Raw genomic sequence first — 24056 nt, 5'->3', positions numbered from 1 at the left:
GTTCCTTGACCAGAAGGCCTTGTTCATGGTTCTGCAGCCGTGGGCCAGGAGAGTTTCAGAAGCCCTCCTAAGCAGCTGCCTGGCCCTTTTTTGGCTGGAGGTGGATTTCAGTCTCTCTTTGACTCTGTCACTGTGGCCTCTACTGCATTTCTGATTGCCTATGAAGAACAGCCTTTGAAATTTGCCATCTGCATCTGGATAAATGAGTGTCTTTTGTGGGTACCAGACAAGGGGAATGGCTCAATTTTGGGAATTCCAAAGATATTTCCATTTGCGGGTTGAACAAGTGTAACCAACAGAGAGGCAAGCCCTCCAACTATTTGTTTGGACACTCTTGGGACTTGTTAGTAATTGTTGGTGTGTATAAACATCTGTGTCCGGACAAGTATGTTTAGTGGGTCCAAACGGTGGCAACTGCTCCTCTCAATTTTGGGAATTCTGAAGAAATTTCCATTTGCAGATTGAACAAGCCCAACCAAGAGAGGAAAGCACCCCAATTATTTCGGTTTGGACACTCTTGGGGCATGATGGGTGCTGCTGTAGTTGGATTGTGTATTGGTGATTGTGTGCATGTTGACATAGCTGTGGGAGGTCGAGGTTCAATCCCACAGTGCAACCTGCTTGGATGCATCCTTTAGGTTGGTATGAATGTAGTTACGGGCCAAGAGAGCAAGGGAAAGTCTACGGCCATATCCATACCACCCCAAACTGCTGATCTCATCTCATCTTGGAAGCTCTTTGAATCGTAGGGCTGTCTTACAATTGGATTCATTTTACTGTTAAATGGGAAACTGGGTCAGAGTTCCTTTGTATCCAGGCTTGTATGCTGCTCATCTAAAAAGGGTCAGGACTCATTAGTATTAAGTTGGTGCAAAAGTAATTGTGGTTTTTGCCACTGCTTTCAGATGGCAAAAACCACAATTATTTTTGCGCCAACCTCATACATGATGTTCTTCTGTGGTGCTGTTTGGCCCCAGTGTTCTTTGGAGTCTGGATAGGTTTGGCCTTTAAAAATCAAACTGCCATGGAAACTGCTTAACCCAAAATTTTGGCTCATAGCCTTCACTGGATTACCTACCGGGGCAAAATTCAGCCACATGAACATGTTCATAAACCGGTGAGTTTGCACTGCTATCTCATGGCTAGAATTCCAAGGTAAAAGCTACTGGATCTTTGTTTATATGTATACATATGTGTCTAGATATCATGTGTTGTCTTTACATGGTACCAAATTGGTTTATAAATAAAAAGGAAGTCATAAATTAAGTAAATAAGTCCAAGACTTTTTCAAGTTCATGTGACTTAAGTAAATTCTAAATAAGCTGGCTTTAAAATTATTGGTAAGATTAAAATAGAAATGTCTTCAGCATTGTCAACATATTTTTTTCTGGGTTTTATATTTGTCTCTGCTAGATATTTTAAAGTGTCAGAGTTTGGCACAGAAGGTTGTAAAACTATAAACCCAGCCAAAACAAAATGACCTTTGTGTGATTTTTTTGATAAGTAAGACTAATATCATTAGTTTAATAGAAAGAGCTGAATCTTCTGAGTTATTGGTGAAAATACCCATGTATTTAAGGTTCTTGAGTGAGCACTTAATATGCACAGGTTATAAAAATAATTAACAAGGAAATAATGACTAACTCTGTCTAATATCTCAGCTCTCATACGTAATCTAGATAAACTGCTAAAAATGAGTGAAATGTAAATGGGATAATTGCTATAGGTGAACTTTCTACGTAATTTAAAATCTTGAAATTATTTTGGATGCTCACTAGATGTATGAGTCATTTCCAATTAAGAAAGGGTTATAATATAGGCAAAACATGTTTTTGTAAAAAATTATGGACTGTTCTTACCTATAAAATGCTAACATCTGACAGTTCAGAATTACTTGCTTCCTAGATTGTCACTCAAATTTAAGGTTACTAAGAATAGGAATTCTAGCTAATATATAATTTTAGGCCACAGCCACCAACACAGCCATGCTGCTGCCCCACCTACCCTGCTTCCCGCCAGTTGCCCACGTCCTCTGACCTGTTCCAACAATCTGATAAAACATGGTGGATTACTATGAAGTTCTAGGCGTGTAGACAAGCCTTACTGGAGGATATTAAAATGATGTATCAGAAACTGGCACTGAAGTGGCACCGAGATAAAAATCCTGAGAATAAAGAAGCAACAGTGGCTCACGCCTGTAATCCCAGCACTTTGGGAGGCCGAGCCGGGCGGATCGCAAGGTCAGGAGATCAAGACCATCCTGGCTAACTCGGTGAAACCCCGTCTCTACTAAAAATACAAAAAAATTAGCCGGACGTGGTGGCAGGCGCCTGTAGTCCCAGCTAATCAGGAGGCTGAGGCAGGAGAATGGCGTGAACCCGGGAGGCAGAGCTTGCAGTGAGCCGAGATCGTGCCACTGCACTCCAGCCCGGGCGACAGAGCAAGACTCTGTCTCAAAAAAAAAAAAGTAGCAGCAGAGAAAAAATTCAAACAAGTAGCTGAGACATGTGAGGTGGTATCGGATGCTAGAAAATAAGACAGTTTAATTTATATTAAACCAGAAGGAGGATTAAATGGTAGGAGAGGCGGCGGAAGTCATTTTGACAGTCATTTGAGTTTAGCATCACATTTCATAACCTAGATGATGTCTTCAGGGAATTTTTTGGTGGAAGGGACCCATTTTCATTCAACTACTTTGAAAACTTATTTGAGGACTTTTTTGGGAATCAAAGGGGTCCCCAAGAGAGCAGAAGCTGAGGGATGGGTTGTTTTTCTCAGCAGATTTCCATATTTTGGAAGTGGATTTTCTTCTTTTGATACAGGATTTACTTCATTCTGGTCACTAGGTCATGGGGGACTCATTTCATTCTCTTCCACATCATTTGGTGGTCGTAGGATAGGCAACTTCAAATGTGTATCAACTTCTACTGAAATCATTAATGGCAGAAAAATTACTAAAAAAGATTGTAAAGAATGGTCAAGAAAGAGCAGAAGTTGAAGAAGAGGGTCAGTTAAAGTCCTTAACGATACATGGTGAGGAGCAGCAGCTGCACTTGGATAACCAGGAATTCAATGCACGCACTTAACAGAAATGTTAAACTATAACAAGCACCATTTAAGGATTAACTAAAACAGCTTTTGAAGATATCCAATGAACTCGACTTTCAGTATAATTGTACCTAAAGTATTTATAAAGAGCTTCTCAGAGCTCCTATTTGTCATAGACTTTTGAGTTTATTGTTGGGACCACAAAATAGGACTTTTTGTTTTAAAAACTGATGTAAATCTCTGTATGCACTTGCTTTCTTATTAAACATACTCCAAGGTGAGTCTTGACTCTTCAGTGGTAAGACAAGAGTATACACTAACACCAGCACGGATCTGCTTTTCCATCATGTCTGGAAATGTGAGCCAAGCAGTGTCGGCCTGCTATGACATTAACATTGCCAGGACAAGCCTTCTATAGAAACAATTTCATTTTTTTTCAGTGTTTAGTAGTTAAAGATATTAATGCATTAATGGTAATATACTTCTGGCTTAATATAAATTAAGTATGTTTTCTACTTGTGCATAAATGCTGGCAATTTAGTAGGTCTTGACAATTGTTTAAACATGCAATGTTAAGCTTGGGTTTTAAAAAAGTAAAGTTGGTAAGCTGGGTCTTTGTCATTTGCTTTAAAACAAAGAAATGCAATTGTGTTCAGTGCATTCTTTCTTGAAAACAAATTGTATGTAAAATGTGCCAAAGAAGATGTGTTCTTATTGAGAAAAATAATACTTTTGTTTAATTCAGAAGTTATCTGATATGGTTTGGCTGTGTCCCCACCCAAATCTCATCTTGAATTACACTCCCATAATTCCCATGTGTTGTGGGAGGGACCCAGTGGGAGATCATTGAATTATGGTGGTGATTTCCACCACACTGTTCTCGTGGTATTGAATAAGTCTCACGAGATCTAATTAGGGGTTTCCACTTTTGCCTTTTGTCTTCCTCATTCTCTCTTTGCCTGCTGTCATCTGTGTAAGATGTGACTGGCTCCTCCTTGTCTTCCACCATGATTGCAAGGCTTCCCCAGCCATGTGGAACCGTAGGTCCAATTAAACCTCTTTCCTTTGTAAATTGCCGGGTCTCAGGTATGTCTTTATCAGCAGCATGAAAACGGGTTAATACATTATCTAAAGGTTAAATTATGGACTTGGAAAGGTTATTTATGAAACAAGGTAGAAAGGAACCAGTCAGTAGGGGAGAGAGGTGAAAAAGTTAAGATTGGTCTCCTATGTTAGAAAAAATTTTCCTTAAAATATCAATTTGCTCTTAATAAAATCACAACAGGTTTTGGTTTTCATTCTATACTGTTTCTTTTTGAAAACTTCTCACATTCATGTCTTAGAATGTGTCTTGCTGCTTTCAGCTTTTTTCTCCCCATGAAAAGGCCTGAGATGCTAACTCTCTCCTTCAACTTTTTTGCTAGCTCTTTTAATGTTTTTCCTCTAGTTCTAACTACTGTAGTGGCCTGATGCTGAAATGTTTATCTGTAAGGTCTAGAAAAGCGATGTTTTCTTCCATTATAACTTGATTCTGTACTCTTGGCTTTTCTTGATTATGTCTGAATTGTTCCATGTAACTGGCAAACTTCTCATGCTGTTCCCCTGCTCAAAGTACTAGCTTCCCACTTTCCTGTTGCCTTTATAAGGTTCACTCATGACCCTGGACATACTCTTCCCGTGTCTGATTAATTCAAGTACTCTTTTTGCAACCTACTCATCTGACAAAGGGCTAATATCCAGAATCTACAAAGAACTCAAACAAATATACAAGAAAAAAACAAACAACCCCATCAAAAAGTGGGCAAAGGATATGAACAGACATTTCTCAAAAGAAGACATTCATACAGCCAACAGACACATGAAAAAATGCTCATCATCACTCACCATCAGAGAAATGCAAATCAAAACCACAATGAGATACCATCTCACACCAGTTAGAATGGCAATCATTAAGAAGTCAGGAAACAACAGCTGTTGGAGAGGATGTGGAGAAATAGGAACACTTTTACACTGTTGGTGGGATTGTAAACTAGTTCAACCATTATGGAAAACAGTATGGCAATTCCTTAAGGATCTAGAACTAGATGTACCATATGACCCAACCATCTCACTACTGGGTATATACCCAAAGGATTATAAATTATTCTACTACAAAGACACATGCACACGTATGTTTATTGCAGCACTATTCACAATAGCAAAGACTTGGAATCAACCCAAATGTCCATCTGTGACAGACTGGATTAAGAAAATGTGGCACATATACACCATGGAATACTATGCAGCCATAAAAAAGGATGAGTTCGCGTCCTTTGTAGGGACATGGATGCAGCTGGAAACCATCATTCTTAGCAAACTATCACAAGAACAGAAAACCAAACACCGCATGTTCTCACTCATAGGTGGGAACTGAACAATGAGATCACTTGGACTCGGGAAGGGGAACATCACACACTGGGGCCTATCATGGGGAGGGGGGAGGAGGGAGGGATTGCATTGGGGAGTTATACATGATATAAATGATGAATTGATGGGTGCTGACGAGTTGATGGGTGCAGCACACCAACATGGCATAAGTATACATATGTAACAAACCTGCACATTATGCACATGTACCCTAGAACTTAAAGTATAATAAATAAATAAATAAATAAATTTTTAAAAAAAGAATTGATTTAATTAAAAAAAAAAAGAAATAACCAATCTTCCTTGTCAATTGTGTCTTCAACCATGACTGTCCTAAGACTTTTGTCATCCACAACTGTTTTACTTTGATTCTTCTCAAAAACCAGTTTATAATCAGCTACAGTCAAAAACTTGCTTCTTTAGGGGAGTTCATGAAAAGGACTCTTGAATGCAGATTTCTGATAACTTTGGAGATTGTGCCACTGGATTAGAGAGAAAACTTCCAGGACTCTTGTTGGAGGGCTGATGAGTTCTTGAGGATTACTGGCCCAATATCAAGCAGAACAGGACTAATTGCATGGACTGAACTAGTAGAGGACTGAAATAACTTTTTATTATGTCTTTTATTTGAAATATTTCTGATTGTTTGGTTTTGGTTTTCAGAGTCAAGAACACTTTTCTTTTGAGCTATTTGTAGCCTTTAACAATTGAGTAAAATGAACTCTTATCAATAAAATTTGAAGCATATTTCTCTCTCTCTCTCTCTACCCTATTTCTCCAGAATTTGAAAACTACTTGTGGTGTTCTGACTTTATGGCTTAATATATGCTTTGTATGCAAACCGTAGGGGACTGGCTTTATGATGACAGGCATATTAACCTTATTTTTTGGCTTTGGGGTTCTGGCTCTTACATTGATTTAAGGTCTAAGGAGTGTGTGCTCACCTCCATTCCTGTCTGGCCTAGAACGTTTAACTGGCTATAAGTCTTGGCCATAGGTGTCCTAATGAAGGACAGGATGGGCCCAGGGCCGGTAGCCATACTACCCTGGCAGTGATATGGGACAAAATAAAAGCTTGGCCATCAATGTTGCCTCTGGCATATCGAGACCAAAAGAGACCAAACTGCGGCCGGGCGCGGTGGCTCAAGCCTGTAATCCCAGCACTTTGGGAGGCCGAGACGGGCGGATCACAAGGTCAGGAGATCAAGACCATCCTGGCTAACACGGTGAAATCCCGTCTCTACTAAAAAATACAAAAAAAAAAACTAGCCGGGCGAGGTGGGGGGCGCCTGTAGTCCCAGCTAATGTAGTCCCAGCTACTCGGGAGGCTGAGGCAGAAGAATGGCGTAAACCCGGGAGGCGGAGCTTGCAGTGAGCTGAGAACCGGCCACTGCACTCCAGCCTGGGCGACAGAGCGAGACTCCGTCTCAAAAAAAAAAAAAAAAGAGACCAAAGTATAAACAAAGTCTTAAGCCCCCCATCAACTGAATGAACCAACTTGTAACCAAGGGGACTCCAGTTGCCAAGAGACAAATCTTGTCTAGGAAAAGGTCTTGCCTCTTGCCCTGCTGAAGATGCAAGTAGCTCCCAGAAGTGGGCTGGCTCTTAGTCCCTTCGAAATGTATGGAAGACCATTTCTCCAACTCCTAGACTCTAGATCATATATAAAATAATTAAGAAATATATTAACTACTGTCTCCGAGCTTGCTTCCAACAAGCTCCAGTTCCCTACAGATGTGCCTCTCCACTCTTTGAAACTGGAGGATCAAGTCCGGTTGAAGACCTGGAAATCCCACTAGGCTGAAGACCCGCCACAAGCACCGTAAGTCAGGCCTTTTGAAACGCTGCTGACCACCCACTCATCTGTCAAGTTAGCCAGCACAGATTGGGTAAAACCAGTCAGTCCCTCTGGGATCCCTCTGGAGTAAATAGTCATAGGCTTGTGAACACAGCCCCCGACCCCACCCCACCCCCCGCCACCCTTACACCCAGCCAAAGATCCTAGATAAGAAATCATAAAGGGAACATGCACTTTTCAGGTCATTGTTCTCCCTCAGACCCTAGCTTTTTGCATGTGGGATGTAATGAATCAGGAAGACGTTTTTGGTAGGCTTAGGATTGTTCTCTTGGATTCCCTAGTAGACCCACTCCATATTTTCTGCTTTTTTAAAATTTGGTTTATCTATGCTATTAATCACTTTAGTTCAATGTGGCCTCAAATGTTGGTCAAAAAGCAAAATAAAAGTACACAGATCATGGTCTTCCAATGCGCCAGATGCCAACCAGGTACTTTGAGTATTTCCCATTGTAAGTGCAATGCTTTCATTCCCTCTCATGATCCCACAACCACCTTCCTCGGCAGAAAGCATCCAGGATTGATGGTCAGATTCCCCATGATTGAGGAATTGATCAATAGAAAGGGGAGGGGCTGAAACTGCCCCAACTGTTCAACAGAAATGAGGCTTCTGGTTTTTTGAATAAACATGGAAGTTGACATTCCTGGGTCTTAAAATGTGAAATTTACATTTGTCTCATCTGAGTTCCTTCCTTAGGAAGCTGATCATCAGACAAGAAGCTGAAACTCACAAAAATCACCACATCCAATGAGACGGCATTCCCCGTGTCCTTCATGTTTGCTTCCATACTACACCTCCCTAATTCATGCTTTCCCATGCATAGCTACACTCTTTCCCCACTATACAAATCTCCAATTTTAGTCAGCTGAGACAGATGGGTTTGGAACTGATCTCTCATCTTTCTGATTGATGTCACCCTAATAAAAAGGCTTCTTCCTTGGCAATAACTTATTGTCTCGGTAATTGGCTTTCCATGCAGCGAGCAATGGACCCCTGGGTGTTTTGCTAACACTAGGTGCTTGGAAAGTTGGAGAACAAAAAAGTGGAGGTGAGGTTCTCCAGAAAAGGCCTAGACTGCAGTGTTCTGTATTGCTCATTAGGAGTGGCTCCCTGTAGGTTGGAGGCCCACTACACTGACAGTGACATTGACAATGACTTGTGAAAACCGAGGAGTCTAACTAGGATTCTCCCTCCTACTTGCATGTCCATTTTCCTTCAGCCCAAAAGTTAACTGTGCTGAAAAGCCTCCATTTACCTTTCCAAATCCCTCCTCACCCTTCTCCACCCTGCCTATGGCCCTGGTAGGCTCTGAAGAATGCAACATCTGGCCTTCCTTGCCCTCTTGCTTCCCATTACATTAGGCCAACAGGATGCATCAGCTGAAGACACAATCAGCTGAAGGATCTTATTAGGGCACCTATTGCTCAGTTCCCTTCCTGCTACTGTGGCTTCACAGTGTCTCTACCTCTCCACATGAGGCCCTAGCTCCTTCAGAAGACAGCCTCACCCACTGCAGCTCCCAAGAAGTTCTAGTAACAGCCTCCTCTCCTCACCCCTTCACACCTAGGAGTGGTAACAGCTTCATGGGTTGCTAGATCCTGGTGCCACATCATCCCTGTTGATTTCTTAACCCTGTATCTCCTCTGTAAATAGTCTCTTCATTAAACTTTCCTCAACTGCCCCCTTTGCATGTGCGACCTGTTTTCTAACAGGACCCTAACAGATACATGAGCCAACGAGAGACCTGAAGGTTAGGTCAAGTTGTATTTCCTAAATACTCTGGATATATTCCAGCATGTAAAGGGATGGCCAATCAAAGTTTTCAACATTCTACACCACGGGGATTGGAATTAGTTTGGCCTAGAAAAGTTTCAAAGCAGGTACTACTCGTTATTAGTTATTAAGCAGAGGTATTTTTTATTAAAAATCTCGGTAATGCTCCTGTAGAGTATCTGGCTTTGAGCAATACAGCTTCTTAATGAATTCTCCAGAATGAATGATTTGCAAAGTGTGTCCCTAAGTAACTAAAGGAAATGACCTGCTGTATGGAGTTATTGTGTATAGCCAATTAAATTCTGCAAGGCATTTGCTGATTCAGTCTTTAGAAGTAGGCATCAACAGTGGCTAAAATCAGTGTCTACTGAGGTCACACCTAGTTTATGACCAAAGAAAGGAAGAAGAAGTTGTATATCAGCATACAGAATATCTTCTTTATTAAAGAAACAAACAAAACCCAACTCTACAGCAAGGAGGCATGCATCTGGGATATTCAAAAGCAACTTAAAATCTTTTTTTATTGTTGAGATGGAGTCTTGCTCTGTCACATAGGCTGGAGTGCAGTGGTGTGATCTTGGCTCACTGCAACCTCCACCCACTGGGTTCAAGTGATCTCCTGCCTCAGCCTTCCAAGTAGCTGGGATTACAGGTGTGCGCCACCACGACTGGCTCATTTTGTATTTTTAGTAGAGACAGGGTTTTGCCATGTTGGCCAGACTGGCCTCAGGTGATCCACCCGCCTTGGCCTCCCAAAGTGTTGGGATTACAGACATAAGCCACTGCATCCAGCCAAATCGTTTTTTTTGTTGTTGTTTTTTTTGTTTTTTTTTTTTTTGAGACAGGGTCTCACTCTGTCATCCAGGCTGGAGCACAGTGGCACAATCACAGCTCACTGCAACCTCAACCTCTCAGGCTCATGTGATCCTCTCGCCTTAGCCTCCCAAGTAGTTGGGTGTGGTAGTGCATGCCTGCAGTCCCAGCTAATTTTTTTCGTTTTTTAGTAGAGACAGGGTTTCACCATATTGCCCAGTCTGGTCTCAAACTCCCCGCTCAAGCAATCAGCCTGCCTCGACCTACCAAAATGCCAAGATTACAGGTGTGTGCCACTATGCCCAGCCTTAAACTCTTTAAAGGAAGAGAGGCTAAGGCCCAGCTGCCTTCCTTTGTTCAAAAGGGATATAGGAGGCCATACTGACTCTTCAGGTAGTTTTAAAAAGCAATAATAACTGAGAGTTTATATTGAGTTTGTACAGCTTCACCAGTTCACAGAGTGAATACTAAAGAGAGACTGCAAAGTCTTGTATTTTCCTTAATAGATTTCTTCACAGGAGAAGTATGTAAAAAATGATCAATAAAAATACAGAAATACCCGAAACCCCATTGCTCCTCATCTAAAACACCAGACTGAGAAACACAGATTCCAAAATTTAAGGAAGAAAAACATAAAATTTAGATGAAATGTCTAATAAACTACAGTTGCTTTTTTTTTTTTTTTGAGGCAGAGTTTCCCTCTTGTTGCCCAGGCTGGAGTGCAATGGCGCGATCTTGGCTCACTGCAACCTTTGCCTCCCGGGTTCAAGTGATTCTCCTACCTCAGTCTCCCAAGTAGCTGGGATTACAGGCGTGCGCCACCACACCAGGCTAATTTTGTATTTTTAGTAGAGACGGGGTTTCACCATGTGGGTTAGGCTGGTCTCAAACTCCTAACCTCAAGTGATCCGCCCACCTCAGCCTCCCAAAGTGCTGGGATTACAGGCATGAGCCACTACAGTCTTTTAATGATGAGGTCCCCCCAGTTTGAAAAATGAGAGCCAAAAAATGGTTGACAAGGAATATGTAGCCTAATCAATAATTTAGTTTAGTTACCAAACCTCAGCTAGTGACACACCTGGGCTGGCACAAAATGTGCCCCCTTCCTCCAGCTGGCCTTCCAGTGGCCTTCCACCAGCTGGGAATTTCCGGTGAGTTGTGCTCCTGCCGCATTCCCAATACCTTCACCCTCTGAACACCTGTGCAGCTAGAGTTGCTGAGACCCTCACATGTGGGCTTAGGCAGAGAGAAGCAGCCCACGTGTGCTGTGCCAACCCTCACCAGAGACAGAAAACAAATTAGCAGCCTGAGCCCCACCAATTTGTGCAACCTGGATTTAGTTTTGCTTCCGTGGGCTTGGTTTCTGGAAGTCCAGAAATGAGTCCTGGCATCTGTGGAGCCCCCTTGCTGTCCTTCCTACTCCTTCTACGTTTATGTGGTATGTGCAGCCAGGCTCCATCCCCAGCCGCCCATATAGCATGTGGCCTCATGGACTAGCTCGCCATATCTGGAACACCTATCGGGGGCCCAACGCTCCACTTAGCTCTTGCCTACCCCCCTCCTAAGGGGCCTTAAGTCCCCTCTTCTTACCTCACTCCCTTTTTTCCTACACTAATCAACTGGTTCGAGTCTAGCTGACAGCAAGCTGACTGACTGCTTGGAATGGACACTTCTGCCAACCAAACTTTCAATAGCACTTCCCTACTGCCAGGTCTGAGTCCTGCCTGCTAAACGTATCAAACCTGTTAGCTCTTGTGCACAGATCACTCCGTAGCCTCTTTGGAATGCAGCCAGGTTATACTCCCCGACCTTATGTCCAGTCCCAGTCCAGGAATGTTAGTTACCCCAGTCCACCATATAGATCTGCTTGCTCCCACCTGGTCATGCCTCTGACCAGAGGCAGCACACAGGGAAGAAGGGTCTGGGTGAGGTCACAAGGCCCATTACCTGCCATCCCTTAAAACCCAGAAATCCCAGGTCGAAATCCCAGGCCAATATTCCTGCTTTGCAAGAATATCCAACAGGTCAATAATGTTATGAAAGTTTCTCACCCTCACTGTTGGCTAGGAAGTATGACAAGGGTGACAAGGACATATCATTTTATATCTAACAGACTGAAAAAAGTTTTGTGATAAGTTACCATTGAGGAAGCAGGGGAAAAGGAGCCCCCAGCCATGGCTGGTGAAAATGTGAACTGATAAAGTCTTTGGAAAGCAATCTAATAATATCTATTATTAATAAAAATACATATATCCTTCACTTGGCAATTCCCTGAGGATTTATCCCATTGAAATAGACACCACTAGGTAAGAATATATGCCCAGGTACTGTCTGAGATCACAAAAAACTAGAAACACATAAAGTCTAATCAATAAAAGCATGATTGAATAAACAGTGACACATCTAAATCTGGAATATTACGCAGCTCTGAGTTAGACCTTTACCAATTAACTCAGAGGGACTCCCTGAGCCATTATTCAGTGAGAAAAGCAAGATGCAGACGTGCAAAACCAAAATCAAGACATACTCTAAAAAGCATTAGTGTTTATGTAAGATTACATGAACACAAAGAAACAAATGAAGGATATACACCAGGCTGCTAACACCAGCAACCCTGAGGATGAAGGGGACGGTGGTTGGAGGAAAGAGTTAAGCAATGACAGCAACAAAAACTACAACTTTTTTAAAGTGATGGTAAAGAAAACCAGAATGTGTGATGTACCATATTGATTATGTAAAATTACGCATGTGCGTCCGTAAAAAGACACATGAAAGTACAGTTACCAGAACGCTAACAGAGGTTACCTTATTACGTAGTTTCCTTATTCCTGTACTGTTTGCATTTTCACAAGTGATTTTTTCCGCTATAATCAGGAAAATACTTCCCACACTATTTTGCCATTGTTTTCTTTTCCATTTCCCTGCTTTTCTAACTCTATGGTTACTACAAACTCTCTACTTCTCACTAAATTAACCACATCATAGAAACAGCTGCCCGCTGCACTAGGCTCGATGTTCACTGGGGCTCGGGGGTGTGTGTGTATGTCCGTGTCCCTCTTTCCGTCTCTGACTTTCACTCCAGCCCACTCTCTACTGGAAACTGAGCCTCCCCATGTGAAAAAGCACACAGAAAACTGAGCACTTGCTCCGAAAGACCCCATCAAGCCCGTGTCTACACTGAGCACCTGCGCTCTGTACTCACCTCATTTTCCCTTGCCCAAGGAGTCCAGATCTTAACCAGCCTTGTGAGGAGCTTTGCCTGAATTCCAGCAGCAACCACAGGGGCTCACTAGAGACCCAAGGAGTCTTCTCCCCTGTCATCCTCTCAGGAGCTGGGTTCTGATGAATCTTTCCTGATTTTTACTCCCAAAAAGAGAGTGTGTAAAGCCTCTAAATCCTCATGCACATAGAAAGCCATTTATGAACAGCATGCCAATTTGCTAAAACAACTTTTGTTGTTGCGGATGTTTAAATTGGAGCAGTCCTTCTCTCCACTGCCCACCCCTCCACCCCCACCAAGTTTTGCCAACACAACAGCCCCAAAGTCCCAGAGCCAAGAACAGAACTAAACGCAAGGTCAGCCAGGTCAGGGGCTGCTATCCTGTGTGAGGGAACAGAGCCAGGCACTTGGCTCTGGTGTTTATTTGCACATTCTTTTACATAAATTTGCATGTTGGCCTCCATAAGCTTTACTCCAAGTATTAATATTTAAAATCAAATTGGTTCATTTGTGCAACCTCCAGGAAGTATGTACTCACCCCCCCGCTTGATCGAGTCCAGAGAAACTTCTATCCCGGGGAAAAATGCTACTTAGGCAGAGTGCCCTGGCCCCATACTCCTCAGTCTTCACAGTGGAGATTCCATCCTCAGCCTGGAATAGGTTATTCAGTCTCCAAAGCCAACCCTGAAGATGCTCCCCAGCCTCAAAAGCTAGTTAAGGGTGTGGCCAGTGTGGCCAGAGGCCTGCTGTTGGAGAATCAGTCACTGTTATCACCCTTAGGCCGCGTGTAATGCAGAACTTCAGCTCCTGCACTTGACACACAACACTTCGCACCTGAGGAAGAGCATTTTTGTAGATAATTGTGCGTAACACCTACCACCCTTGAAGGCAGAAATCACAGCTTGCTATTTCAAAATTCCTGCTATTTCAAAGACCTCTAAGATTCTGTTAAGAACAATTTAGTGCAGTTGTCTTTCTGCCTGGCTGTTTAAGCCTGCACACATTCTCCTCGATTTGGATTTACAATAGAGAGATTATACAAGCAGTGAAGGGCAAGCTAGACACAAAGCAATAAAGTCAGTCCTCACAGGTGTAAATACTGCCCAGGCAGACCCTGCATTTGGTGGACTGGACTGGAGAATGGATCATTTTGCAATGTACAGAGGAGGAACCGCTGGAATTTCTTTGCTTGGGCAAAGTTTTCCCCAAGTTTCTAGCTATCCAAATGAAGCCAAGTAGATTTCAAAAACCACTGTAGAGAGCCCTACTTGGGGCTTACAGTAAAATATGGGATTCACAATTCATCTAATAAATTAAACTGAGCACCTATTGCATAACAGGCTCTGTGCTGGAAATTAGGTGTATTAGTTCCTACTGCTGTTACAATAAATTATGACAAATTTAGGAACTTAAAGCAACACAGTTTATTATCCTACAGTTCTAGAGGTCAGAAGTCCAAAATGGGTCTTGGAGAGCTAAAATCAAGGTGTCAGCAGGGCTTACTTCCTTCTGGAAGCCCTAGGGGAGAGGCTGTTTCCTTGCCTTTCCCAGCTCTCAGAGACCACCGGCATTTCCTGACCTCTGCTTCTGATGTCACATCTCTTCCTCCGTCTCTCCTGCCTCCCTCTGTCACCTATAAAGACCTCTGTGATTACACTGGCCATACCCAGATAATCCAGGATAATCTCCCTATCTTGAGACCCTTGACTTAATCACCTTATATGGCAGAAGGGACTTCGCAGATGTAATAGTCACAGGTTCCAAGGATTAGGACATGAACATCTTTGGGGGGTCCCTCAGTCTGCCTAGTGCAACTGGTGAGCTTCATCAATAAGGAAAGAGCCACCACTGATGGGCTGGCTGAAGAAGCCAGGGATTCAGAGAGGAAGAAATTCTAGGAACAAAGGGTGGTAGATCCTTCACAACTCAGGATAAATCATACCTTCTGGGTCTTCTATTTCCCTCACTGCTAAAGGGGATTTTGTAGTGGTAGTTGGAGCTCATGCTTGTAGCAGGCCTGAGAACCTCCTCGCTCTTGCCCCAACAGGAAGGAACAGTTAAAATCTGACTGCAGAACCAGACTAGATCTTGCTTACTAAACGGGCAGGGTCGCTGTGCACCAAGATACTCATAAGGCCTTACAGGCTGCTCCTTATGTCTACGCCATCTTCAGAAGCATCACTGGGGAAAGTAATTGGGCCAAAATCAGCATTCCAATATCCTTCTCTGTCCGGAGCCATGAGGCCCGGAATTAGCCAACCTCTGTTGCTTGATCTCCGCAAAGCGGAGACAGGACGGCACATTCCCGGGTTCTTTATTTACAAACCCTTCCCGCGCGCGCCTAAGTTTTCCCGCGCGCGCCAAAACTGTTGCCGCACGCGCCCAAAGCTTTTCCCGCGCGCGCCTAAGTTTTTCCCGCGCGCCCAAACTGTTCCCGCGCGCGCAAACATTTTCCCGCCCAGGAAGATATGCAGCCTAGGGCGCAGGCGCGATCCCGCGCCCGGGAAAAGTACAAACCCACGGCGCACGCGCGATTGTAATTTGAGAAGACCCGGCCCCCCGTCACCGCCCTGGCCCAACCTCTTCCTCTGCCAGCCTATATAAGGCATGACCCTGCATTCAATAAACGAGACTTGATCAGGCTACTTGTCTTGTCTCCATTTCTTGTGTTTTCTTGTCTCCTCCATTCCCACTCCCCCTTCCAGGGCCCGTTCGACTGTCCTGCGGGTCGGGACACCTGGCGCCCGAACAGGGACCTGGACACGGGGGAAATAGTGAGGAAGAAGGCACTAAAGTCGGCCGAAAGTGAAAGTGGAAGAAATTCCTCCGGACGTCGTGGGAGCCTGCCGCGTTGGAACCAGAGGTGAGTAATAGTGTCTGATTATGGGAAAAGAATTAAGCCAGCATCAGATTTATGTAGGGCAATTAAAAGAGGCTTTAAAAACACGAGGAGTAAAGGTTAAAAGTAATGATTTGTTTAAGTTCTTTGATTTTGTAAAAGAAACCTGCCCTTGGTTTCCACAAGAGGGGACCATTGACGTAAAGAGGTGGCGTAGAGTGGGAGATTGTTTTCAGGATTATTATAGTACTTTTGGACCAGAGAAGGTCCGGTGACAGCCTTTTCCTATTGGAACTTAATCAAAGATATAATAGATAAAAAGGAAAAAGAAAAAGATCCTGAGGTAATGGCGGTGGTTACTCAGACTGAGGAAATATTAAGAGGCAGTTCCCAAACCGACCTCGAAAAATCCATACCTAATAAAGAAATAAACCTTATATCGCTACAAAGCGACGAGGAAGAGGCTGGGGTCCCCTCAATAACAAACATAGAAACATCAAATAAGGAAAAGGCTAAAAAATACCCAGTTTTACCTACAACTAATGAAAGCAAAAGTAAAAATAACCTTAACCCTTCAGAAGTAAACTGGGATAATTTTGAGGAAGAGGCAGCAAAATATCATAATTCTGACTGGCCACAAACTCTTACTTATCCCCCTCCCTATAATAAGGCTTCTGCCCCCACAGTTATGGCAGTAATAGACCCAAAAGAGGAGCTTAGAGAAAAAATTGCAAAACTTGAAGAGTTGCAAAGGTCCCTGTACCCGGAAATTCACTACCACCCCTTGGCCTTGCCCAAAGCTGTTACTCAATACACCAAATTGTCTCGCCAACTGATCTCAGATATGCAGGCCATTTCAAGTACTATACAAGATTTACAAGATCAGGTAGATTCTCTGGCAGAAGTAGTGCTCCAAAATAGGAGAGGCCTAGATTTACTAACTGCAGAACAGGGAGGCATCTGCTTGGCTTTACAGGAGAAGTGCTGTTTCTATGCCAACAAATCCGGGATCGTCAGGGATAAAATCAGGCGTCTACAAGAAGACCTAGAAAAACGACGAAAAGAAATAACCGATAACCCATTTTGGACTGGGTTCCATGGACTCCTTCCCTATCTTATGCCATTCCTGGGCCCCCTGCTTTGCCTATTGCTCTTACTCTCTGTAGGACCTTGGTCTTCAATAAGCTCATGACATTCATTAAGCAACAAGTCGAGGCTATCCAAGCGAAGCCTATACAGGTCCATTATAATCGCCTAGAACAAGAAGATCGCGGTGGTTCATACTCACACCCATTATGACCACCTTCCCTATGCGCTGAACTGGACAGCCAATGACGGGTAAGAGAGCATCATCTCTCACTAACCTAAGACAGGAGGGCCGTCATAAGCTACTGCCTAATCCCATGACGGGTACCAGTGATGAGATGCATTACTCCAACCTAAGACAGGCGCAGTTCCCGAGGGACAATCTTCTAGCCGTAATTATATATAAAAAGGGGGGACCTGTCCGGAGCCATGAGGCCCGGAATTTAGCCGACCTCTGTTGCTTGATCTCCGCAAAGCGGAGACAGGACGGCACATTCCCGGGTTCTTTATTTACAAACCCTTCCCGCGCGCGCCTAAGTTTTCCCGCGCGCGCCAAAACTGTTGCCGCGCGCGCGTAAACATTTTCCCGCCCAGGAAGATATGCAGCCTAGGGCGCAGGCGCGATCCCGCGCCCGGGAAAAGTACAAACCCACGGCGCATGCGCGATTGTAATTTGAGAAGACCCGGCCCCCCGTCACCGCCCTGGCCCAACCTCTTCCTCTGCCAGCCTATATAAGGCATGACCCTGCATTCAATAAACGAGACTTGATCAGGCTACTTGTCTTGTCTCCATTTCTTGTGTTTTCTTGTCTCCTCCATTCCCACTCCCCCTTCCAGGGCCCGTTCGACTGTCCTGCGGGTCGGGACACTTCTCTAATATCGCCTCAATATGCAAACTCCCCAAGCCCAAACAGTGTAGTTTGCTCCTAAATGACTCTGAAGAATGAAGACTACCTATTACAGTACCTGATACGAAACATTTAATGTATGAGTAAATGAGTGGAAAATATTCTCCTTTTGTGCTCTTTTCTTTGGTAAACTCGTCCCTTCCCACAGGTCCCATTACCATTTTTTTCTTTTTTTCTGAGACGGAGTCTGGCTCTGTCACCCAGGCTGGAGTGCCGTGGCATGATCTTGGCTCACTGCAACCTCTGCCTACTGCGTTCGAGCAATTCTCCTGCCTCAGCCTCCTGAGTAACTGGGATTACAGGCACCTGCCACCACACCCAGCTAATTTTTGTATTTTAATAGAGACAGGGTTTCACCATGTTGGCCAGGCTGGTCTCAAACTCCTGACCTCAGGTGATCCGCCTGCCTCAGGGTCGTCGTAAGAATCCCAAAGTGTTGGAATTACAGGCGTGAGCCACTGCGCCCAGGCGCCCACTACGTTTTCTAGCCTGCTTCACTCCTACCTGGACACAGCTGGTTCTTCACCCTCTCCCCAGCTCCAGACCCAGTTTCCATCCCAGGTTCCTCCAGAACCTCAACATGCCTGAAACAGAATTCATGAGTATACGTCTCCAAAAATTCCTGCCCATTCCCGTAACCAGTACCCTAAGGTAGAACAGTTTCAAAGCCTGGCTGAGTTTTAACTCTGTTCTCACCCACCTGCCACTATCTGTCCAGTCACCTGGCCCACCCAGCCCCTGTGCCTGCAGGCTCCTTACGCCGATCTGGGAACCACAGCTGCTGTCCTCCCCTCCCCTCTGCCCTGCTAGCTCCAAGCCCACCTTCTCTTCTCCCCTGTGCTGCCCAGCCACACATCCTTGGCTCTGTCCCAGCCTCTGTCCTCTCCACAAGTAGGGTTAACACATATTCTCCCAAGTTTCCAGGCTTCACTTTCTCCACAGGGCGCTAACCCAGTTTACCACTTTGGTTCTCATCATGAACATTTGGTCTCAGGTAAGAATCTCCTGCCACAGCCTTGGCCACACAGACCCCAGTCCCTGGCAGTGACTGCTGTCCCAGCTTCTGCCCAGTCACCACCCTGACACACAGGCCCAGGCAGGGGGGTGGTCAGACACTCTTGTTCCACCTCCATGGACAAGCAAGCCAGACTACTTAAGGGTTTTCCACAAGATACTCTCACTATTTGGTCTGAGGAAGAAATTTTTTATCGGAGGAATTCAAGCCCCCTTTAATTATCAAGCCCAGAAAGGCACTGAAATGTGACTGTAGGATGGGCACAGTGGCTCACGTCTATAATCACAGCACTTTGGGAGGCCGAGGCAAGTAGATCACTTGAGGCCAGGAGTTCAAGACCAGCCTGGCCAACATGGTAAAACCCCATCTCTACTAAAAATACAGAAGTGAGCTGGATGTGGTGACGGGCACCTGTAACCCCAGCCACTCAGTAGGTTGAGGCAGGAGAATCACTTGAACCCAGGAGGTGGAGGTTGCAGTGAGCCAAGATTGCACCACTGCGCCCCGGCCTGCGTGACAGAGTAAGACCCCATCTCAAAAAAAAAAAAAAAGTGACGGGGCCATGTGTGACAGCAGCCATGTCTCATTCCCCTCTTGAGCTAAATCATTTCCTCTTGAGGCCACATGCTATATGGGCTCTAGGCTAACTGACACCAGATTGTCCTAAAATGTCACACACTGGACACCAGCACTCATACTCTATAGTTCACCAGTGTAGGGCCAATCACTAACAAATGTTATTTCTGTAAATCGGTGAGAACTCCTGTCAAACAACTTTGTATTGGCCCAGGCTTGTCCCCTTTTGCCTTTAAAACCCTGCTTGTAATAGGCTGGACATGGTGGCTCATGCCTGTAATCCCAGTACTCTAGGATGCCGAGGCAGGAGGGTTGCTTGAGTTCAGGAGCTGGAGACCAGCCTGGGTAACACAGCAAGACCCTGTCTCTACAAAAAATACAAAAATTAGCTGGGCGTGGAGGCACACCCCCGTAGTCCCAGCTACTTGGGAGGTTAAGGTAGGAGGATTGCTGAAGTCCAGGAGGTCGAGGCTGCAGTGAGCCATGACTGTGCCACTGCACTCCAGCCTGGAAGACAGAGTGAGACACTGTCTCAAAACAAAAACAAACAAACAACATGCTTGTAACAAAAGCCGAAAGGAACACTCCCCAAGGCAACTAGGAAGTGTGTCCCGGGCAGCTGTCCTCAACCTTGGCTCAGATAAACTGTATTAACATTGCCTCAGTTCTTTCTTTAGGTTGGCAGAACTAATCCCTCTTTCTCTCCATCTGTCAAAATGCTCTTAGGCCCATATAAGTGCCACTTCTCTGTGATGTCCCCAGACGTGACCTTGAACTGAACCTCCACTGTAACCTCTGCTGTCTTATGTTAGAGTTACTATCTTAGACCGTGAGACCCTGAGGACTGGACCTTTATCTAACTCTTTATATCCCATATAATTATGTGCTTGCTGTGACTGATCAATGGGTGCTCAATAAGTACGAATGTAATTAAACGCAACTGGATTCCCTAAAGGGCTACCTAGCACAATGCCCAAAATAGCCTGCATACTGTCAAGGGGAAGAGATGATCCGACTTATAAATTAAACATGGCCCATGCTTCTCTACTGCATCTCCTCACTGATTCCTGCCCTTTGGCCATTTTGGTCCTTATTAATGCCCTTGGAGCAAGATGGCCAGAGAAAGAGAATGTACTAGAACATAAATTCCTCCACGTTGTGGGGTGGGGAGTGGCAGTAGGGAGTGGTGGACATGACTGGAGCTTGGATGTGCTTTTCTTTAGGTTTCTAGGCTCCAACAGATGTGAACATCCACTGGTCACAATGAGTGCTGCACCTGCTGCCACAGCACAGCCTTCCAGGTTGAGCCTGCTCCACATATTACCCCGAATTGGACCAGGGCCTAAAACTTACCACTCACCATATTTTGGAAATAAGCACATCAGGAGCACAGAGGGAGTGTCACCACGTGACGGGAGCTGTGCAGCCCTGTCTTCAGAGCATGGAAACGCTCGGCACCGCTGGCTCAGCATCTTCCACAGCACGCTCTGTAACAGGCATGCAATCCAGTACAACGCCGAACAGAGGCCCAGGGGAAAGGAGGCCAAGCCAGGTCTCTCTGCCACTTCTTTGGGGATTGCCCTTCAAGAGGTGAGTGTACCACCTCTTAGGGGCTGAGTCTCCTCTGCAGCACCAAGCAATGGCCAGACACCAAACAGGGCAAGACCCAAGAAAGTAACATAGGAGAGAGGGGGCAGAGCAGGGCCGTGGGGAGGTAGTGGAAGGAGAGAGAACAGATCAAACATGGTGGGGAGAGACACAAGGTAAGCATACAGTTTTTGCTTGATAGAGACCTCACTCCCTCCTGTGTATTTCTGCATCTTTAAAACTGAAATAAAAGATGCTGAGCACTCATAGAGAAAGTGAGCAGAGTTTCACACTGTTTGCTGCTCCCAGTGGTGAGGCAGCCTCCATTGCCTTCCATAACCATCCTCACCCAGGGACTGAAATGCTTCCACTGTCTCTAGTTGGCCACACAGAGATCTCAGCCACTACCTGCACGGGGTCTGTCAGCAGTACAGAAGCCTCTGTCCTTCTCCAGTGCCCCCAGCTCAGAGGTGCATGCACTTGGCTGCTTATGCTTAAGCAAGTTTCCAGCACTGGCATTTGCCTGAGCCTCTCTGGGTATCTCAGAAGACATTTGAACTTGGAGGAGTCCTCAGCGCCATCGCTGTGCAAAACCTCAGCCCTCTAGTGGCAATGGTTGAGCATTACAGCTTGGTGGAAGAAAAAAATTGTTCGGCATACTAGCAGTCAGGTATCTGTGGGATAAAGGACAGTCATCTGCTTGCGGCAGGAGAAATTTAAAAATGGATGAAAACAAAACTAAAGGTATAAGGGTCATAGGGATGCTTCTTTGCTCCCTTGAATTGTAGAATTTGTTTAATTCAACAAATACATCCTGCTGCATGCCAGGCAGAATGTTAGAGCCAGACATCGCCTTGGACATCACTTGGTGCCACCTTGTATGGGGAATCATCCACTAGAGATCTTTACAGCCCCTTCCACACATTCGGTCAGCAAGCATGTGTTGAATGTGCAGGCCCTGCTGAGGTGCTGGAGCAATGGCTACGAACAAGCCCCACTCAGGCCCTGCCTTCATGAAGCTTTCGGGCTAAGAGGTCCCCAAGGTCACTTGGCCTCTACTACAATTCTAATACCCCACTAGATCTACCAGCGTTGCTGCCAACCTCCAACTTCCAGTCTCAGAGACACCAGGATGGCCTCAACTGGTCTGAGCCACAGCATTGAGACAGCCAGGTAGGAAGGAGTCCTCAGAGAAACTCCGGCCGACCTGCGCACTGGGAGGAATGCACCCTGGGGTGGAGCCTCAGAAGTTCCCACCATTTGCAGCAGGAAGGGGCCCGCCCCCCCTCCCTTCTTGGATAGAACCTAGGATTTAATCCAGGAGGCAGGAAGCCTATACTAGAAGGATTCTCGTTCTGCTGAGTCCCTGTTCCCCCTTTTTTTTCCTTTTTACCCAATAATTCCCATTATTCTCACCCTTCAAATTGTCTGCGAGTGTAATCTTTTGTGGCTGTGTGACAAGGACTCCATCTTTAGCTGAACTAAGGAAAAGTCCCACAACGGAGGGAGGCTGCCCAGCCTCCATGAAGGCAGGCTCTCTCCTCACACACCAGACCCACCACATCAGGCCTTGCCCTCATGACTCACTCACTGTCCCGTCTGGGTCTCTCCAGCCAGGTCGACTGGCCTGCAGGGCCCAAAGCAGGCCAGTGTGGTTACACTGAACACCTCACTGCATTTTCTCTAGTTTCCTTAAATCTAGATGAGCCTCAGGTAGATGTGACTGGAACTGATGTCCAAAAGATGCTGCAAATAAAATGCACTGCAGACACAGAAACCACCATACTGGAGTGTAATTTCTCATATTACATTTGTTTTCTCTAGTTGACTACCATCTCCTTCAGTCCAGGCCTTGTTTTGTTTCTCCCTCTATTCCCAGGGCCCAGGATCCTTGGCAGGTATTTGATAGTTGTGAAATAAGCAGATGCATTTGAGGACAGGAATACAAAGTGAATACGCAAGTGCATACACTCCAAACACACACCTTGACCATCAACAAGGCCACAGAAGGGCTGCAGATCTTAGCTCGTTGACACAGGCAGAAATGGAGGACCCTTTAGGAATCTCAGAGGAGAACCACACCTTGGCCTGCATGTTCAGATACAATGCGCTCTCCTTTAGAGCTCTCCGGAAAGTTTACAGCTCAGAGCACCAACAGTTCACAGTGTCCCGACTGTTCCCCCTGCCTCGCTCTCTAGCATCTTACTTCACAAGGCCAGGCTTTCAACGCAGAGATGCAAGACCCAGACATCTTTGGGTTTTCTTTCATAACAGCTTCTCTGATGTATGTGCAGTTCGAAGACAATGAGAAATCAGAAACGCAAAGCATTCTCTTAAATAAAATAAAATCTCTACCTATAAAGCACAGAGAGCTTGAAAGAGTCACCCAGAATGTAGAGCAGAAAGGTGGAGGAGCACAGTGGTAAGGAGCCACGCTCTGGAGTCAGACTGCCTGGAATCAGTCCGGGCTCAGCCACTTACTTCCTGTGCCTCCACTTCCTAATCTGAAAAACAGACACCATCATAGCAGCTACAGCCAGGTACAGTGGCTCACACCGACAATCCTAGCACTTCGACAGGCCAAAGCAGGTGGACTGTTTGAGCTCAGGAGATCGAGAACAGCCTGGGTAACATAGGGAGATTCCTGTCTTTACAAAAAACAAAAAATTAGCTGGATATGGTGGCTATATGCCTGTAGTCCCAGCTATTCAGGAGGCCGAGGCAGAAGAGTCACTTGAGCCCAGGGCTTTGAGGCTGCAGTGAGCCATAATCGTACCACTGCATTCCAGCCTGGGAAACAGAGCAAGACCCTACCTCAAGGAAAAAAAAAAAAACAGCATCTGCATAATAGAGCAGTGGGGAAATTAAAGGAGTTGTTGCAGTTAGAGCAGCGCCAGACACAGCAAATATGCAATCAGTATTAGTTGTT

General features: G+C 45.2%; 1 pseudogene; it reads left to right on the top strand.

The window, feature by feature from the left end:
* The first annotated feature begins 2060 nt into the window (after positions 1–2060).
* Positions 2061–3086, top strand: LOC117074096 (annotated as a pseudogene).
* The last annotated feature ends 20970 nt before the right edge of the window (positions 3087–24056 follow it).

The sequence above is a fragment of the Trachypithecus francoisi genome, unplaced genomic scaffold, assembly GCF_009764315.1.
Source record: "Trachypithecus francoisi isolate TF-2019V2 unplaced genomic scaffold, Tfra_2.0 Lachesis_group5, whole genome shotgun sequence".
In the NCBI taxonomy this organism is placed as follows: Eukaryota; Metazoa; Chordata; class Mammalia; order Primates; family Cercopithecidae; genus Trachypithecus; species Trachypithecus francoisi.
Note: the sequence above shows the minus strand (reverse complement) of the source record. Positions and strands in the feature narration are given on the sequence as shown.